Source organism: Nicotiana sylvestris, chromosome 9 (genome assembly GCF_000393655.2).
Source record: "Nicotiana sylvestris chromosome 9, ASM39365v2, whole genome shotgun sequence".
Lineage (NCBI taxonomy): Eukaryota > Viridiplantae > Streptophyta > Magnoliopsida > Solanales > Solanaceae > Nicotiana > Nicotiana sylvestris.
This window is the reverse complement of record NC_091065.1, coordinates 11207097-11223958: the sequence shown is the minus strand read 5'-3', so window position 1 is coordinate 11223958 and position 16862 is coordinate 11207097. Positions and strand designations below refer to the sequence as shown.

The window sequence follows — 16862 nt, the reverse complement described above, 5'->3', positions numbered from 1 at the left end:
GTATAAAGAGTACAAATTCTCGTACGCTTAATTCTTAAAATGGTAAAAATATAACCTTCTTTTCTTGTGAGAAAATAATTTCTATCTTTACAATAAAGAAAATCTCGTAAACTTTCTTAAATTATGTGTATAATTTACCATATTTGAAAATAAAAATAATAATAACTATCCAAAATTATACTTATAAAACTTTTACTAAAATACTTCACTTAAAAGAAAATATCACACTAACATAATATCTAATGATATCAAGGTTGTAACTTACAAGGTCTCATAATAATAATGTCTTAAACCCTCTATAACCTCCTACTAGACATAATCCCTTCGAACTCATGTGGATTTACTACGGCACATTCTAATGCTAAGGTACGGGATGTAACAATAACACATCTGGATCTTAATCATAGAATCAATACAAGGATTAAGAGGTGGACCGGCTACAAACACTCCAAGTTTTCTTTTGGTTACTTGGGATGTCCTATATACACTGGCAAGAAGAAGATTAGTTTATTTACTAACTTGGCTACTAAAATGATCAATAATGTAGGAGGCCGGTAGAGTAATTTTCTCAGTGCTAGAGGAAAGACTCTAATCATCAAGCACATCCTTCAATCTCAAACACTCCATCTGGTTGTAGCTATGGAACCTCCAAACAATGTACTTCAACAGATCAAAAAACACTACTCAAACTTATTTTGATGTGAAGAGGTGGTGAAGGTTGAGAACAATGGACAATCTTTGGTCTAAGTTCATCAAAGCTAATTACTGTCCTAGGACCAATATGATATGAAAGTTATCACTTCTAAGAACTCCAACATTTGGATGAATTTTGCTGCAAATTAGACCACAAGTGGAGCAGATTATCAAATGGGATATTAATGAAGGCCAGATTTTTTTTGGTGGGACAACCGGATTAATGAATGCTCTCTAGCTCACATAGTTCACCTCACGACTAAACCAGGGAGTGGCATCGTAAGGAGTTTCATAATTAATCAGTGAGACCCAGAAGCTCTCAGGGATCTACTCCTTGCTAATTTTGTTCATGAGATCACTCTGATAGACATCAGAGATAGTAATAGAAAAGACATTTGCATATGGTCCCATAGTGCTAATGAAAATTTTAACTGTTCATCTACTTGGGAATGTGTATACGGCCAGAATTGGGGAGTTCGACTTTGGGGCTATTATGCCGCTCCATGCCTAACCTCGAAGAAGCCCAAAGCAGAGCGTGAGCTGCGACCCCGAGGTGTGCCCCTCAAGGGAACATATCGGAGGCTCATTATGGTGGACCTCGGAGTAGTACAATCGATTATCGTAACGGAAAGGCGGGAAAATTCCCAAATACACGTGGTTAGAGCTGACCAGGTCTGCAAGAATCATACAAATTCGTACTGAACCGTTATACAGCTGTACTAGTAGCATTTCTTCATCATTTATTAGATATGTACTATGTTGGGATTTATCGCTCCTATATAAAGGGGACCCTTGTCATCTTATAAAAGATTTGGATTATTACACAACATATTAAATACAATACAACATTCTGCTCTTTGCTTAAATAGTTGTTCTACTCACTTATTGCTTATTCTTTCATATTTCATTTATTGCTCATTATTAATCACAAAAGGCCATCTTCCAGGACTTCATTATCTTTGATTCTTCATCAATTGTTCATCGCTATTAACCCCGTCTAGACCTCGAGGCCCTGCTTCACCCAGCTCGAGTCCCAGCCTTGTGACCCCATTGGTTTGCATTTCTTACTTTCTTTACTTACACTTAGCATCTATTGCCCTATAACTTGTATTACAATAAATCACATATTTTTAGAACCGCAAAATTAAATTTAATTGTAGTTACAATTTTCAAGGTAAACAGTTTGGTGCCCACCGTGGGGCTAAGAATAATAGTGATTATTTTCTAAAAACACGAGTTATTCTTCACACTTTTTCTTGTCCAAGAATCTCTTATTTTAGGTAAAAAATGTCTAACTCAGCAAATACACGTGAAAACAACGGTATTGATATTCAGGGAGAGAACGGTGCAGATGTTGGTTTACCACTGCAAAACCCAGGGGTAGCACTAGCAGATGTCGGTTTACCACCGCAAAACCCAGGGCAGGTACCAGCACAAATCCCCATTGATGTGAGCTCGCGGAACGCTGTGCATGTTTATGTATGCTCTCCTACCGACGGAAGTGTGGACGGTGAGGAAAGAGACGTTAGTATTCAAATAATTTTTGAAATGTTGCAAGCACAACAAGTGGGTATAGCTCATCTACAAAGTTACCAAAAACACCGGAAACGGATCCTCGAGTCGAGCAGGTACCGGAGAGATCGAGCAATAATGGGTCGGCATCATACCCCGCTATTATAAAGATACACGAGGATCTCACCAAAGGAATTGAATCAGGAGAAAATAAGATAGAAGATAAAGATAAAACGGTGGAGACTTATAACTCGAGGGTCGATCAGATCCCTGGCGTGCCCCCAATTCTGAAAGGTGTAGATTCAAAGAAGTTCATACAGAAACCATTTCCACCGAGTGCAGCTCCGAAGCCTATCCCAAAGAAATTTAGAATGTCTGATGCCCCTATGTATAACGGTACCATAGATCCCAATAAGCATATCACCTCTTATACTTGTGTTGTAAAAGGAAATGACTTGAAGGATGACGAGATAGAGTCTGTGTTGTTGAAGAAATTTGGAGAAATGCTATCGAAAGGGGCTATGATGTGGTATCATAACCTGCCCCCAAATTCAATCAACTCATTTTCCATGTTGGCAGATTCTTTTGTGAGTGCGCACGCTGGTGCTATCAAACTATCCACCAGGAAGTCCGATGTCTTCAAAATCAAACAGAGAGAGAACGAGAGCTAAGAGAATTTGTATCTCGTTTTCAGATGGAGAGAATGGAATTAACACCAGTCTCCGATGACCGGGCGGTACAGTCCTTCACTCAAGGCTTTAACAAAAGAATCTCGGTAGCTTCAAGGTAGTTTAAAACAAAATTTATCAAATATCCGGCTGTGACCTGGGCGGATTTGCACAACAGGTACCAATCAAAGATCAGGGTCGAAGACGACCAACTAGGAGCCCCCTCAGGCTCAGTATATCCCAGCAGGCTCTTTACAAAGGAGCAAAGGTTCACACAAAGGGAGTCAAGATCAAACAAAGAAAGATACCAGCAGTATGTAGTAGATCGAAGAAATGCATCAAGGCGTAACATGCCTCGAGACGATCGAAGGATAGATCGAGGTCAAAATTCCCAGGGACTCATGGTTAAAGTCGGGTTCGATAGAGGTACCCTGGCTATCTGAGTACAACTTCATCATCGATATCTCGGACATCGCATCGGCCATAGGGAAAATCAAAGAGGCCAGGTGGCCAAAAACCCGTACTATCAGACCCTTCACAGAGGAACCCAAACTTGATATGTAAATATCACAACACTCACGGTCATAGGACCGACGACTGCATGCAGCTTCGAGAAGAGGTAGACCAACTGATTAGTGAAGGGCACCTTCTAGAATTCCTCAGCGACTCAGCTAAAAACCATTTTTGGGAAAGAGAGGCAAACAAGAAAAACAAACCAGAAGAACCACAGCATGTCATCCACATGATCGTTGGAGGGGTCGATGCCCTACAGGAACTCGTTTTCAAATGGACAAAAATATCCACCACTAGGGAAAGGAAAACTCGGAGTTACATACCAATGGATGCTCTCACATTCAGTGAAGAGAACATTGAGACCTTGTGTCAGCCTCATAATGACACGCTAGTAATTTCTTTTTTTTTTAATAAAATTCAGACTAAATGTGTGCTCGTAGATCCAGGTAGCTCAGCCAACATAATCAGGTCGAGGGTGGTGGAGCAGCTCGGACTGCTTGACCTGATCATAGCCGCCTTTCGAGTCCTCAATAGATTCAACATAGCGAGTGAGATAACAAAAGGCAAAATCATCCTCCCGATCAATGTAGCCGGTACAATCCAAGATACAAAGTTTCATGTCATCAAAGGTGACATGAGATACAATACCTTACTTGGAAGGCCATGGATACACAGTATGAGGGCAGTACCCTCGACCCTCCATCAAACGATTAAATTCCTAATCAAGGATGGAATAAAAGTGGTATACGGAGAACAACACGCAACAAGAGAGATGTTTGCAGTGCACGATATGGCACCGACATCAACACCCTCCACATCAAAGAGGCCAAAAAGCAAGTAAAAAATCAGCTAGCAACCACAACCTTCATTCTCGACTACATCCAAACAAGTGAGTAGAGGACAGTACTGCATCCCTGGAACAAGCAATTGGAATTTATCAAAGCTCGAACGCCATCATTAAGGTACAACCCTCTCCTTTTTTATTTGTGTTTTGTATTAACTTATTGCAGGTGTTTGATTGAGAGGAATCGAAGTGCCTTCCAGCTCGAAGACTCTGGGTTTTAAAGCATGCGTTGTGCTTTTCTTCCCTTAGACCATATTTTATCCCGAATGGGTTTTACCAGCGAGGTTTTAACCAGGAAATATCCATATGCTACCTAAGGAGACCTCATCAAGTATTCAAGTCTTCTCTTCGATCAACCTCAAATACTGGAGGGTGTCACCCCAAGAGGTCACCTCTTCAAAGAACTGAAACTATGCCTAGGAGGACCTCGATAGAAGAATGATGTATTGGGCCAAACGGTCGAATGAATTGTGTCCATATAGAATAATTGGGCCTCCAAAAGGCAAAAAGAACATGTACGCATACATAAAATAATTGAGGAAGCCTTTTTTGCTTATCAAAACACTCGAAGAAATTCAATACTTTCATGCTAAACGTCTCAAAGGCCAAAAACCCTTGAACAATCGGGGAATCATCGACAGTCAGCTCGTCGAAGCCATCAAAAACTCGAATTTGTAAGACCTCAATAAGGCAATTTCGAGCTCGTAAGACCTCAGTGAGGCCGCATCATTCTGTAAGACCTCAACAAGGCATGCCCAAACCTATAAGACCTTAATGAGGCATACTCAAATTTATAAGACCTAAATGAGGAAATACCGAGCTTATAAGACCTCAACGAGGTGTACTCAAATTTATAAGACGTTATAAAGGCATAACCCCAATATGAAGGCCAAGGCTATATATTTGAACTTGTAAGACCCCTAAAAAGGCATACCCTCGATATGGACGCCAAGGTCACTACACATGGGGATTAAAGGCTACGGCTAAACAAAAAGACTACGGTCGAACTTAAAGGCTACGGCCAAATTAATACGATTCAGAGACGTTTGACTGCCGTTATAAAACTAAAGGCCTTCAAATACTTTGAAAGTACTTTGAAAAGAACCGGTTAATCAGGCTACCCTCAGCATAAGCAAAGAAGCTTCGATAATATCAGCTCCGAACAATAAAAAGGCTTCGAAAACAATCAGCCTTCGATGAAAAGGTTTCAAAAACTCAACCTTTGAGCGAGCCTCCCAAGGTACTCAAGTATCGTCACATATCAACTCATAATCGAGGTTCTCGTTTGAGCCATTGAAGAGTCAGACGAACATAAAACATGCCAAGGCATAATCAAAACTTCAAAAATCTTTAGCCAAAATGAGGGAAAACTATAGCCAAATTAGATGTCGCATCGACCCAATCTAAAAAAAGCATAAAGGACAATGCGTAAGAGCTTAAGGGACAGCCTAAAAGAGCCTAAGGGCCGGCCTAAAAGAGCCTAAGGGCCAATGCATAAGAGCCTAAGGGCCAGTCTAAAAAAGCCTAAGGGTCGATATGTTGAAAACCAAAGGGTCAATAAACCCGAGTCAAAATTTGACTCGAGGCTCGAACACCGAACGGTCAACTATTATCAATCACTCATCGAGCATAAAAACCCGAGGGGTTTATGTCACACCTCCTTTTTTACCGACACCCCGGAAGGGAGTAAATAAGGGAGTTTTTTTCAATTTAAGTGACAATCGAAACGGGACTATTTATTTTTAAAATTCATAGTCGCCACTTGGGATAATTTATGGTGTACCAAGTCATCGGTTGAAATCCCGAATCGAGAAAAAGATTAACTCTGTATTATAGTACACGAACATAGAAATCCGGGTAAGGAATTCTATTAACCCGGAAGAAGGTGTTAGGCATTCCCGAGTTCCGTGGTTCTAGCACGGTCGCTCAACTATTTTAATCGGTCTATTATCTGATTTTGATACATGTTTTAGCCTATGGTTCAATTTTAACTTTAAACCGCTCTTAATTATTTTAAGGAAGATTTCAACGTCATCTAAAACGAGTCTTTGGACCACACCACATGAAATGCACCTGCAATCCGAGACACATTTTATTCAATGTTGTTAGAATTTGGATTTGGGTCACATGAAATGCACACCCGAGTCTAGGAAGGTAATTTTATTAAAATAATGCGCCTAAAGCAACTCCGCACTTTCAAGTTTGCGAGGGCCATGGAAATTCAACTAAATGGCACACCTCGATTTCTAAAGGATTAAAATTAATTAAATGAGGACCATGAGTTTAGGAATTTTATTTGATATGACACGCCTCAACTTAGCATACATATAGATTTATTAACTTCTCATCCTTATTTTTTAAACTGAAACTTTTGTTATGACATTAACTAATGGCAGTAAGCTTACATACTTCTGTGCAATTAAAACTTTCAAATTTCACAAGTCAAAACTACCTTCAGTAAAAAAAAATCACAAAATTAACAGATGGAGTGAAATCACTTGTAACAAAATAATTCAATAAGCAAACCCAGTATCGGTAACAATTAACAGCACATGACACTTTAGAGTTTATGACAAGTTCTGTCAATTTGGCAAAATTCTTTCAATTGTTCTGTCAATTTTCGCTAAGTGACAATTGCTAATTCTTGGCATTTGTGTATGAAAAATCGAACCTCAAGCGAGTCCAGCCAAACATATTCTCTAATGTCATATTTTTAACATACGGATAATACTTATAAGACCCATCTCGCTTAGTCTTGGCACCTAAAACTAATCTGCATTTTTTAGCACGGAAACACCCATATATTCATGCATCATATCTTAACAAAGAAATAGTGTGAGAAATGAACCTTCACGATATTGTTTCGACGTTGGACTAACAAAAACAGACTCGAACAGAAAACATAGTAGCGCCGGAACCTCGTCGGAATCTCGAAAGGAACTAACAGCCAACGAACGAAGCTCTAGCTGAACCCGATCTCAACAGAAACGTTACCTTTGTTGCAACAGTAACAGAGAAGAGACAAGGCGACGGAAAATGGGGGGTAGTAGCCGTCGCCGGTTTCTGGTTAAGCTCGTCGACAATCAGGTGAGACGGAAAATGAGAGAGAGAGAGAGAGAGAGAGAGAGAGAGACTTTGAGGGAAGGCAGTTGTTAATTCTTCTTCCCGTGTTTGTCAAAGAGCAAGGATATCGAAAGATCGACTCTTGTTTCTTGGTGCAGAGAAGAACGACGATGGAGGTTCCTCCATTTTTGGGGAGAAGCTGCTGGTTCTCGGCGAGGTCTGGTGGAGGAAAAAGGTTGGTTCCGGCGTGAGCTATGGAGATGGAGCTAAATTCTGGGGTTTTATGGTGTCCTCCATGAAGAAGATCCAAAAGTTACGCTGGAGGGGTGCTTGTTGTCTGGTTGAGGAAGACGACGTGTGGAGGGGCGTGTTCTGCGTGTGTTTATGGCAGAAGATGAAGGATTAAGAAGATGAAGCTCACGGCAACGGCTGCTTCTCCATTGTCTTAGGTCTTTTAGGTCTGGGGCCTTTTGGTTGGAGAAGAAGTTTCAGAAAGCGGCCGATTCCAATTTTTTAGGTCCCTCCCCCTATTTAGCCATTATATACTATTATATAGGGGTAGGGATTAAGTTAGGGGTGTGGACCTAGGAATTATGAGCTTGATAATTATGAGATAGGTCCAAAATTAGGCCTAAAAATGAGTTGATCGAGCCCAAGTTTTATTCTTTCTCCGCGAACGAGACTAAAATACGGCCTCATTTATTAATTAGTCATACTTAAGTAAAATAGATGTTAAAATAAGATTGAGTGTTAAAATAAACTATTTTTTTTGGTATTTTTCAATATTAAAAATGATTACAAAAATATTAATGAAACTATTTTTTTTTTGTAATTTTCATTTTCTTATAATGAAATAAAGTAAAAGAGTCAAATTAATTAAAATAGCTATATTAGGCCTAAATTAAATACATGCGAAAATATAAAAAAATTTGGGGAGGGTCAAAAATCACATGTCTACAGTTTATATCATAAGTCCGACACATCGAACTGGTTATCGACAAGCGTTGAAATTCATTCCAAAAAGGCAATGGGAAAACAAGAAATGACAAGAAGCAAAAATCCATATATATGATAAGGTTTCACAAAGACATATTTACAATGCACACGCTTGGAGCCCTTACATAGAAAAGGAACAAATGAAAACCTAATCTACCACCAGGGTTGCTTAACCAGACAGATCTACCTCGGAAGTTGTGCCTTCAACGGCCTGGCCATCGACCCTTGGAACATCGTTGGCGTCCTCCACTTCGGGGACTTCACCATCGTCTTCATCATCCTCCGAGCCGTTGGTCGAATCACTAGCTGAACCATCGTCGGAAGAAATCAGAGTTGCCAATTCTTCCTATATGGCCTTCACTCTCTCCATCTCAGTAGACGAATCGATGCCCCCTGCATATACATTCTCGAGAGACTGTCTCCTAGATCTTAATCAGGAATTTTCCAAGGCTTCGGACAGTTTAAGCTCAGCCTCTTCGGATATCTTCCTGGCTCGAGCATTTGCAGCATCAACATCTTTTCTGTTTGAGGCCATGAGCTCAGCGGCCTCGGACTTAGCTGCAGATAGCTCAGCAACTATTTCATAATGGATATCTTTGTACTTGAGGCTTTCTCCCCTCGCCCCTTGAAGTTGGCACTCAATCGAGGTCAGCTTCTCTCGAAGAGTTTCTTTATCGGAAGACACCTCATCCTTGCGCTGCTTCAGCCTAAGGATTTCGATATCTCTGACTCTAAGATCCTATCGCATTAAATCATCTTTTGGCTTTAGCTGAAAAAGTCAAATTAAGGTATCAAACACTCAATTGACTAAAGCACAAAAATAAATGTCGTATTACCTTCTCATCGAGATCGGCCCGCTCTCGAGATATCCTCTCCAATTGATCTCGAAGGTCACCTAGCTCCTCCTCCTTTTGGGCATGAAGGGCCTTAAGTTCGCCCAATTCAGAGACGAGCCTCCTAAATTCGTCCTCACAACGAACCAACTCTACTTGTGACTTGGAAAAGGCTTGGTTGTAGTGTTTTTAAGGCCTGAAAACATAGAAGTAGAGAGTCGAAAAAGCAAAATCGAAACTCAAAATACAATGATCAAATCAAGATTACCTGTTGTCGAAGCTTCTCGGCCTCTTCAAAGATCAATGAGGCGTCGATATCAGGGTCTTCCTCAACCCCAACAAAATATCCTTCAAACATACTATTCTCCCTGGGGGATGCCTCCACGACGGGAGTTTTCATAACTTGGGCATCCCATATTTGTCCAGAAGAGAATGTTGGGCCTAGCAAAGGCTCATCTATATTGATCACCTCGACGGTGTCGACGGGGGCCCTCTCCCTCCAACGAGGGGCTTTGTTATTAGTTTCTTCAGGTTTATCAATCAAGTGCCCCTCAGCACCTGATGTGTTTAGGTCAATGGTTGGTTCGGGGAGTTCGTCTAAGCCCCCTTTAATAATTCCCTCAGATCGGGTCCACCTCGATAGCCTCAATTCTAGGAACCTCCGGCTCAGTCACCTTCAGCTTAGTAGATTTCGAGGCAACATCACTTCTTCTCACCCTAAGTACAAGCGGGCAGTCATCACTCTCTTCGCCCTCAGCACAATGACCTTCGGCTGCCTCCCTAGTTGAGGTCAATGAATCAGCCTCGGTCCTTTAAACTTTATCCTTTTTTGGCCTCGGGTACCTGGACGATGATTTCTTCTTTTCCTTAGCAGGCTTCGGGGTATCTACTTCCCCGACGAGGGTTCCCTCATCAAAACGGCCTCTTTATGGCCTACATAGGCACAAAGGATGAGAGAACTAGTGAGAGATATCATCACTAAAGAGCTTGAATATGAACAGAGATAAAAACTCACCATGATTTTTGGCCTCCCAACGGGTCTTAGCCAGATCACGCCACACACGCTTAGCATATGGACAGATCGAATTAAGTCACCGGACCCAGCCCGAAAGATCGTTGACAGCACTGGGGTACCACTCAACAGCTGTATCATCGAAGAAAGTTATTTCAAAGTCAAGAAAAGGTATCTGATCAGTAGAACATGTTTACTTACGATTCATATTCCATTTCTTGGGGAATAGCATTCTCTTAGCAGGGATCAGGTCTGAGGTCTTGACTCGGACAGTGCGGCTCACCCACCATTGGTGCTTGTCTTAATCGATGCTAGCAAAGAAGGCCTTCGGGGATCGATGTTTCATCTTAATTAGGCCATCTCGATAGGGTCGGGGGCTATACAGTCTAATTAGATGGTCGAAGGTAAAAGATGTTACGCCCCAAAACCGAGGAGCACGACTGGCGCTCAACCCAATAAACTCGACTGAGCAAGCCTGTTAGATTTCATTCTACCCAAAGTCATCCTTGAATAAAGAGGAGATATACTCCATTATTCAAACTCTGAAAATATTTCATTAACAACTTTCACTTTGGTTCCATTAGCAGTTTCAACCATAGTATCCAAAATATGATAATTTTTATAGATATGAAGGAAGACATATTTGCCAAATACCAATATTTCCAATTTAATTCTCGATACCAAACACCACCCACAACCTATCTACGGAGCCTCTAAATACAACCGATGAGTGATATGAAAATGCCAGCAACAAGGCTCCGACTATATCTCAAAATACAAAGTACATGATAAACAATGGTACAGGATCTCGAAATGAAGTAAGGCTCACCAAGTCAGCTGAAAGGATGATGTGGCACTAGCTGTGACCAACACTGTCTGCTATAGAAACACCTACATCCATTTAAAGATATAGCGCCCCCGGCAAAAGGGACATTAGTGCCATCGAATAGCACTAGTATGTATAACTAAACACCATCTAGTTAGAAAGAACTTTCATACAAGAATAAAGAGGAAATCATAAAGACAACAAAGTTTCAAATAAGCACCATGTCAACAATATAAGGAGGTTCACATGATTTTCACATAGTTTTTGAAATTTTAGATTGGAGCATCCAACACTGTTGCATCATTATTCACTTTTCCACCACTTCTTTGAGTGAAGTCCGATCACGGCCCGATCGGCTAAGCTGTCTCCCAGAGACGTTACCATTATTTCATTCATACTTTCTAGTTTCAAACATCAATACATTACCACCATGTGTATATATCATGGTGTCCGATCACGGCCCGATCGGCTAAGCCATCTTACCAAGACGTTACCTCAATCACAATTTCATTCTCACTTTCCGATTTCAATATCAGCACAATACCACCATGTGTGTAGCATGGCATCCGATCACGGCCCGATCGGCTAGGCCGTCTTACCAAGACATTACTCATTTTCCATCATTCATCTCATTTCACATATATCAGTTCATAGGCACTTGGGGCTATAATTATCACATCATACTTGGCACTAGGCCACATTTCATAGTTCAAACTCTTTTCCTCCAAATATCACATCAATATCCATTTCAACATCAAGCCATTCAACCCAAGATGTCAAGTACATATGAGAGGAATCATGAATCATGGGCATATACACTATTTCGGACAATCATACATCTAAAGTTTATTAGCAATGGAACTTTAAACACAACGGATTCTTCTAAAAGAGAGGGGACACACCAAACCACAACATAAACACACATCAAAGGCATAAACACGCAATTACACTAATTATTCTTGAATTATTCTTTTCCAATCATGATAATATATAATTTCAACATCAAAGTATGTAACAACTTGGATCATATTGAATGTACTTATAAGGCAAAACATTATCTCGAACAGCCGTTTATGAGCATAAATTGTGTATAAAGCCTTTAGGGCACTTTATTATTGAAGTCATTTATGGAAATCAGAGTCAAGGCTCATTTCATAATCTGTTTCATATTTTCTCATGGCATAGGCACCACCAGGCACAATTATAACTCAAGCTCTTGACACATTGGCCACATGTTATTTCCCAAATTCATTTGATTTATTTCAAACATCTTTATACATTACCAACAACTGGACACAATTAATCAAATACATTTAGTATACATAAGAACAATTAGGAGGATCAACCAAAATGAGTTTTCTCACACAATTTGGCAAAAATTAAATAATGATTCGAGTTAGCTAGTTGTGTAAAAATCTCATTAATTAACTCATATTTTAAACTCAGTTGGGTTTATGTCGATAAGTAACTGACAAGAACATTTCGTTTGTTATTCATCAAAACTCACATAGCTCAAGATCAACAATTCACAAAACAGAATATGATGATGCCATCATATTACTCTTCTTTATACTAGAGGGATGTAAGTATGTATATTGTGTCCTCATGGACCGCACCTCACTACATTCAAAAATATAAAAACAACAGAAAATCTTATTGTGTCGAAAACTATAATGACATATTTCTATATGCAAGACGACGCAAATACTAGAACCAAAGCAGCAAAGGAAGAAAGTACAGTGGTTGACAACGAAATTCAATTGCAAGATTCTTCTTTTAAGAAAAGGTTTGACGCCATGAGATCACTCTTGACAATGTTGATAAGGAGTAGCGATTAAGTGTAGGTCATTCTTTCTAGCACAAGCTGCTCCAGCCGCCTCAGTCAAGTCTAGTTCACTTGGATTGATTTCAGTTGGGAGTTTCCAGTCAAAATGATACAACAATTGAGCTAGTGGAAAATAAACATTTGCTAAACCAAATGATATTCCAAGGCAAATTCTCCTTCAGCTACCGAACGGAAGATATTCAAAATTATTACCAGTATAATCCATAGAGTTATTTTCAAATCTCTCAGGTTTAAAGCTTTCTACATCATCCCAATATTTTGGATCTCTTCTCATTGCCCAAACATTAACCATGACTTTTGTTTCCAATGGAATAGTGTAGCCATCTAAGTCTGTTTCTTCTCTACATTCTCTTGGAAGCAAAAGAGGTAGCGAAAGGTGGAGTCTGAAAGTTTCTTTAATGACCATCTTTAGGTATTTGAACTCCTCGACATCAATTTCACCAAAAGTTTCTTTCCCTCTAAAGATTTTTCTTACCTCTCCTTGAGCTTTGGCAAATACACTTGGATTCTTCATCATTTCGACCATGGCCCAATTAATTGCTGTTGCTGAAGTTTTTGTTCCCGCAGCAAACATGTCCTTCATTTTCGAGCAAGTTACCATATTCATTTCTCTTACAAACTTCTTGACAAATTTCTACTGAAATATTCAAATAACATATTTGTACTACGTTTGTGCTACTACCTTTATTCTACACCGAAAGGAACTTTTAAATTTTCTATGCCAAAACCCAAAATAATTTTTATCATGTCATTTTACTACTTGTTTCGTTATCCTATTGCCAAGTTGTGGTGATTGAAATAACATTTGTTGTAATTTTCAAATGTGTAAATTTTATGATGAAAGTAAGATAGTTGTCCTATTTGAAAGCTAACTAAAGTGACTCTTTAAGTACAAAAATTAATTATGCAATTTGAGAACGTTAGTGTTGAAGATAAATCATAATACTTCATCAATTTCACTTGTGGTAATAAATATGTCATGAAATACCTGTGGCTATGATATCATGTTATTAAAGGTAAAATAAGAAGTTTAAAGTTAAATTATTTCTTATATAGGAATACGTCATTATTTATGGAATAGAATAAAAATAAGTATCACATAAAGTAGAACAGAAGGAATACTAACAATGAAGGTAGAAATATGTAGTATATAGTACTTACAAAGATAATAGCTTTGATGTTGTCGTTAGTGATTGGAAATTGAAGACCTCCTTCCTTCATAAGTCTTAGCAGTACATCAACTATACCTTCACCTCCTGATTCACAATTGGTCTTTGCAACCTTCTTGTGCTCAGTGATGATATTATCAAGAATCTCATCTAGTTCATTGTGTGCATCCATCACTTTAGCCTTCATTCCAGTAAAGCACATGAAGAAACTTCAATGAAGGGAATATATCAGCCACATCAAACCCTTCCATTAAGTTTGACACTTTTTTGACTAATCGTGCAAATTCATCTTGCTCCTTGTATTCTTGTCCAAAGGCTGATCTACATGTCATATAGCTTGTGAATAGAGCAAACCTTTTTGTTACATTAATCGGCTTACCAGGAGATGATCGAAAAAATTCAATCATACGATGAACTTCATCTTGTCTAATTGAGTTGAATGACTTGACGTTTTTGGCACTGAGCAATTCCAAGAGACAAATTTTACGCATTTGTCTCCAGTAATTGCCATAGGGAGAAAAGGCAATGTCCGTCCCATTATAAAAAACAATCTTGGCAGCTACAAGTAAAGGCCTAGATGCAAAAGCGAGGTCATGAGTTTTTAGTACTTCTTTTGCCATCTCAGGAGAAGTAATAACAACTAGAGAAACTTCGCCTAGTTGAAGATGCATAATTGGTCCTTATTTTTTGGCTAAATCTCTAAGGACATGATGTGGCAGTCCACCTAGCAAATGAAGCATGCTTCCAATAATAGGTAATTTCCATGGACCTGGAGGCAATCTTTTGGTTTGGCTATTGGAATTCTTCAATTTCTTAAATAAAAAGAGGAATGACACAAAAAGGAAAAGGGAAAAGAAGTTGAAGAACTGCATTTTGGGAGGGAAAGGGGGGATTATTTGGCTTGATAGGTTCTGCAAACTGTTGTTGCAAATATATGCTCTTTTATAGGCATTTCGTTTAGGCAAGAAATGGGATTTCTCTAAAAAAAAAATATGAGATATACATTTTTCAGCCCTTTTTTTTTTCAATGAAAAGTACGTCACTTGTCTCATTGAACACATTACAAACATGTGGAGCCAAATATGAAATTTATTTTTGGGAAAAAGGTAAACTTTGTTCTTAGTAATTTTTGTGAGTGAAGCTCTTAGTAACCAATGAAGCATTACAAACAACATTGTCAATAGTTACAAAGGGTCTTTTTTAGCAACTATTGACTTTTCTGCATATACAAAAATATCGCGCGAATAATTTTCTTTTCAAACGAATAAAAGGCAAAAATACGTAAATAAGCATATATAATTCCAAAGGTGAAGTGGTCCATCAGTATTTATTCAAGGTTCAAGCTCCATCGTGCCTTTGAAATTTGCTTTAATAGAAGAAAGAAATATACATTCAAATGCGGCTGCTGGAAAAATAAGGCTAATGATATGAAATTAGTACACTCAGAAAGTGAAAACATGGATATTGTGCCTTAACTCTCTATCTATACAAGATGTGAGTTAGGCATACCTAACTTGTTTCTCCTTATCAGCCTCCAAATTAAGTTTACAAGTCTTTCTATTGTTTTGCTTCAAGTGCCAAAGACTTTTCTCTATGCACTTATCTCTAGCTACATTTATTCCTAGTTTGTAAACGACTAGGTATACACAGTAAATGTTCCAAAAAAAAAAGATTAGAAGAATACACAGTAAATGTGCTTATTCTCACTTTTTACCGGTCTTTGGTTATATTTATGTTAACCAAAAGGTTATATCGCATTTGTGTAATGACCAAAAGGTCATCTTATAGTTTAGAACTTGATTCTAGGTTCCGAGGACTTTAAAATCTCATTTTATTCCTCCTCGATTTGCGTGCACAGATCGGGCGAGTTTCCGAAAAACTTTTATGTTGAAAGTTGATGAAAATAATAATTTTTGCCTTTAAAAATTAATTTAATTGACTTCGGTCAACATTTTGAGTAAACAGACCCGGACTCATGTTTTGACAGTCCCGGTGGGTTTGTATCGAAATATGGGACCTGGGCATATACCCAAAATCGAATTCTGAGGTTCCTAGTTCGAGATATGAATTTTTGATGAAAATTGAAAATCTAAAAAATAAATGGTTTTAAGAATTTGGTTAATGTTTGATCTCGTTGATATCAGGTCTGTATTTTAGTTCTGGAACCCGGTACAGATTCATTATGATATTTAAGACTTGTTTGTGAAATTTGATGAGAAACGGAGTTGGTTTGACGTGATTCGGACGTCCGGTTGTGAAAATAGGATTTTTTAAGTGTTTTTGAAAATTTCATTTGATTTGGTGCTAAATTCATAGTTCTAAGTGTTATTTTGGTGATTTGATCACGCGAGCAAGTCCGTATGATATTATTAGACTTGTGTGCATGTTTGGTTTGGAGCCCCAATAGTTCGGGTGAGTTTCGGATAGGCAACGAGATGTTTTAGACTTATAAATCTGGTGTGTTTTACTGCAGCTGGTGTCCTGTTATTTTGTGCTTCACAATCGCGAAGTCATTCTCGGAATCGCGAAGGGGAATCTGGACTGGGGAGTATTTTACACTACGTGAATGCAAGACCCTGGTCGTGAACGCGGAGCATTGGGGGAGTTGCTCTACGCGAACGCGACCCTTCGAACGCGAACGTGTAGCTCTATCTAGGCTGGGCAGGGGACCTGGGAAACTCTACGCGAATGCGAGCCTTGTCACGGGAACGCGAAGGTGAGGCGGGCTAAACCTTCGCAAACACATAGTGCCTCCCACGATCACGTAAGTCCTTAGGAGGCTGCCATTCGTGAATGCGACAATGTCCTCGCGAACGCGATGAACACTGTTGCCCAGCTATTAAAATGTCCCATTACGGGACTTAGGCCATTCTTTCAAATTTTCAAT

General features: G+C 39.1%; 1 pseudogene; it reads right to left on the bottom strand.

Annotated features, from left to right (window-relative positions):
- Positions 1–12485: 12485 nt before the first annotated feature.
- On the bottom strand, positions 12486–14876 carry LOC104220092 (premnaspirodiene oxygenase-like; annotated as a pseudogene).
- Positions 14877–16862: the final 1986 nt, after the last annotated feature.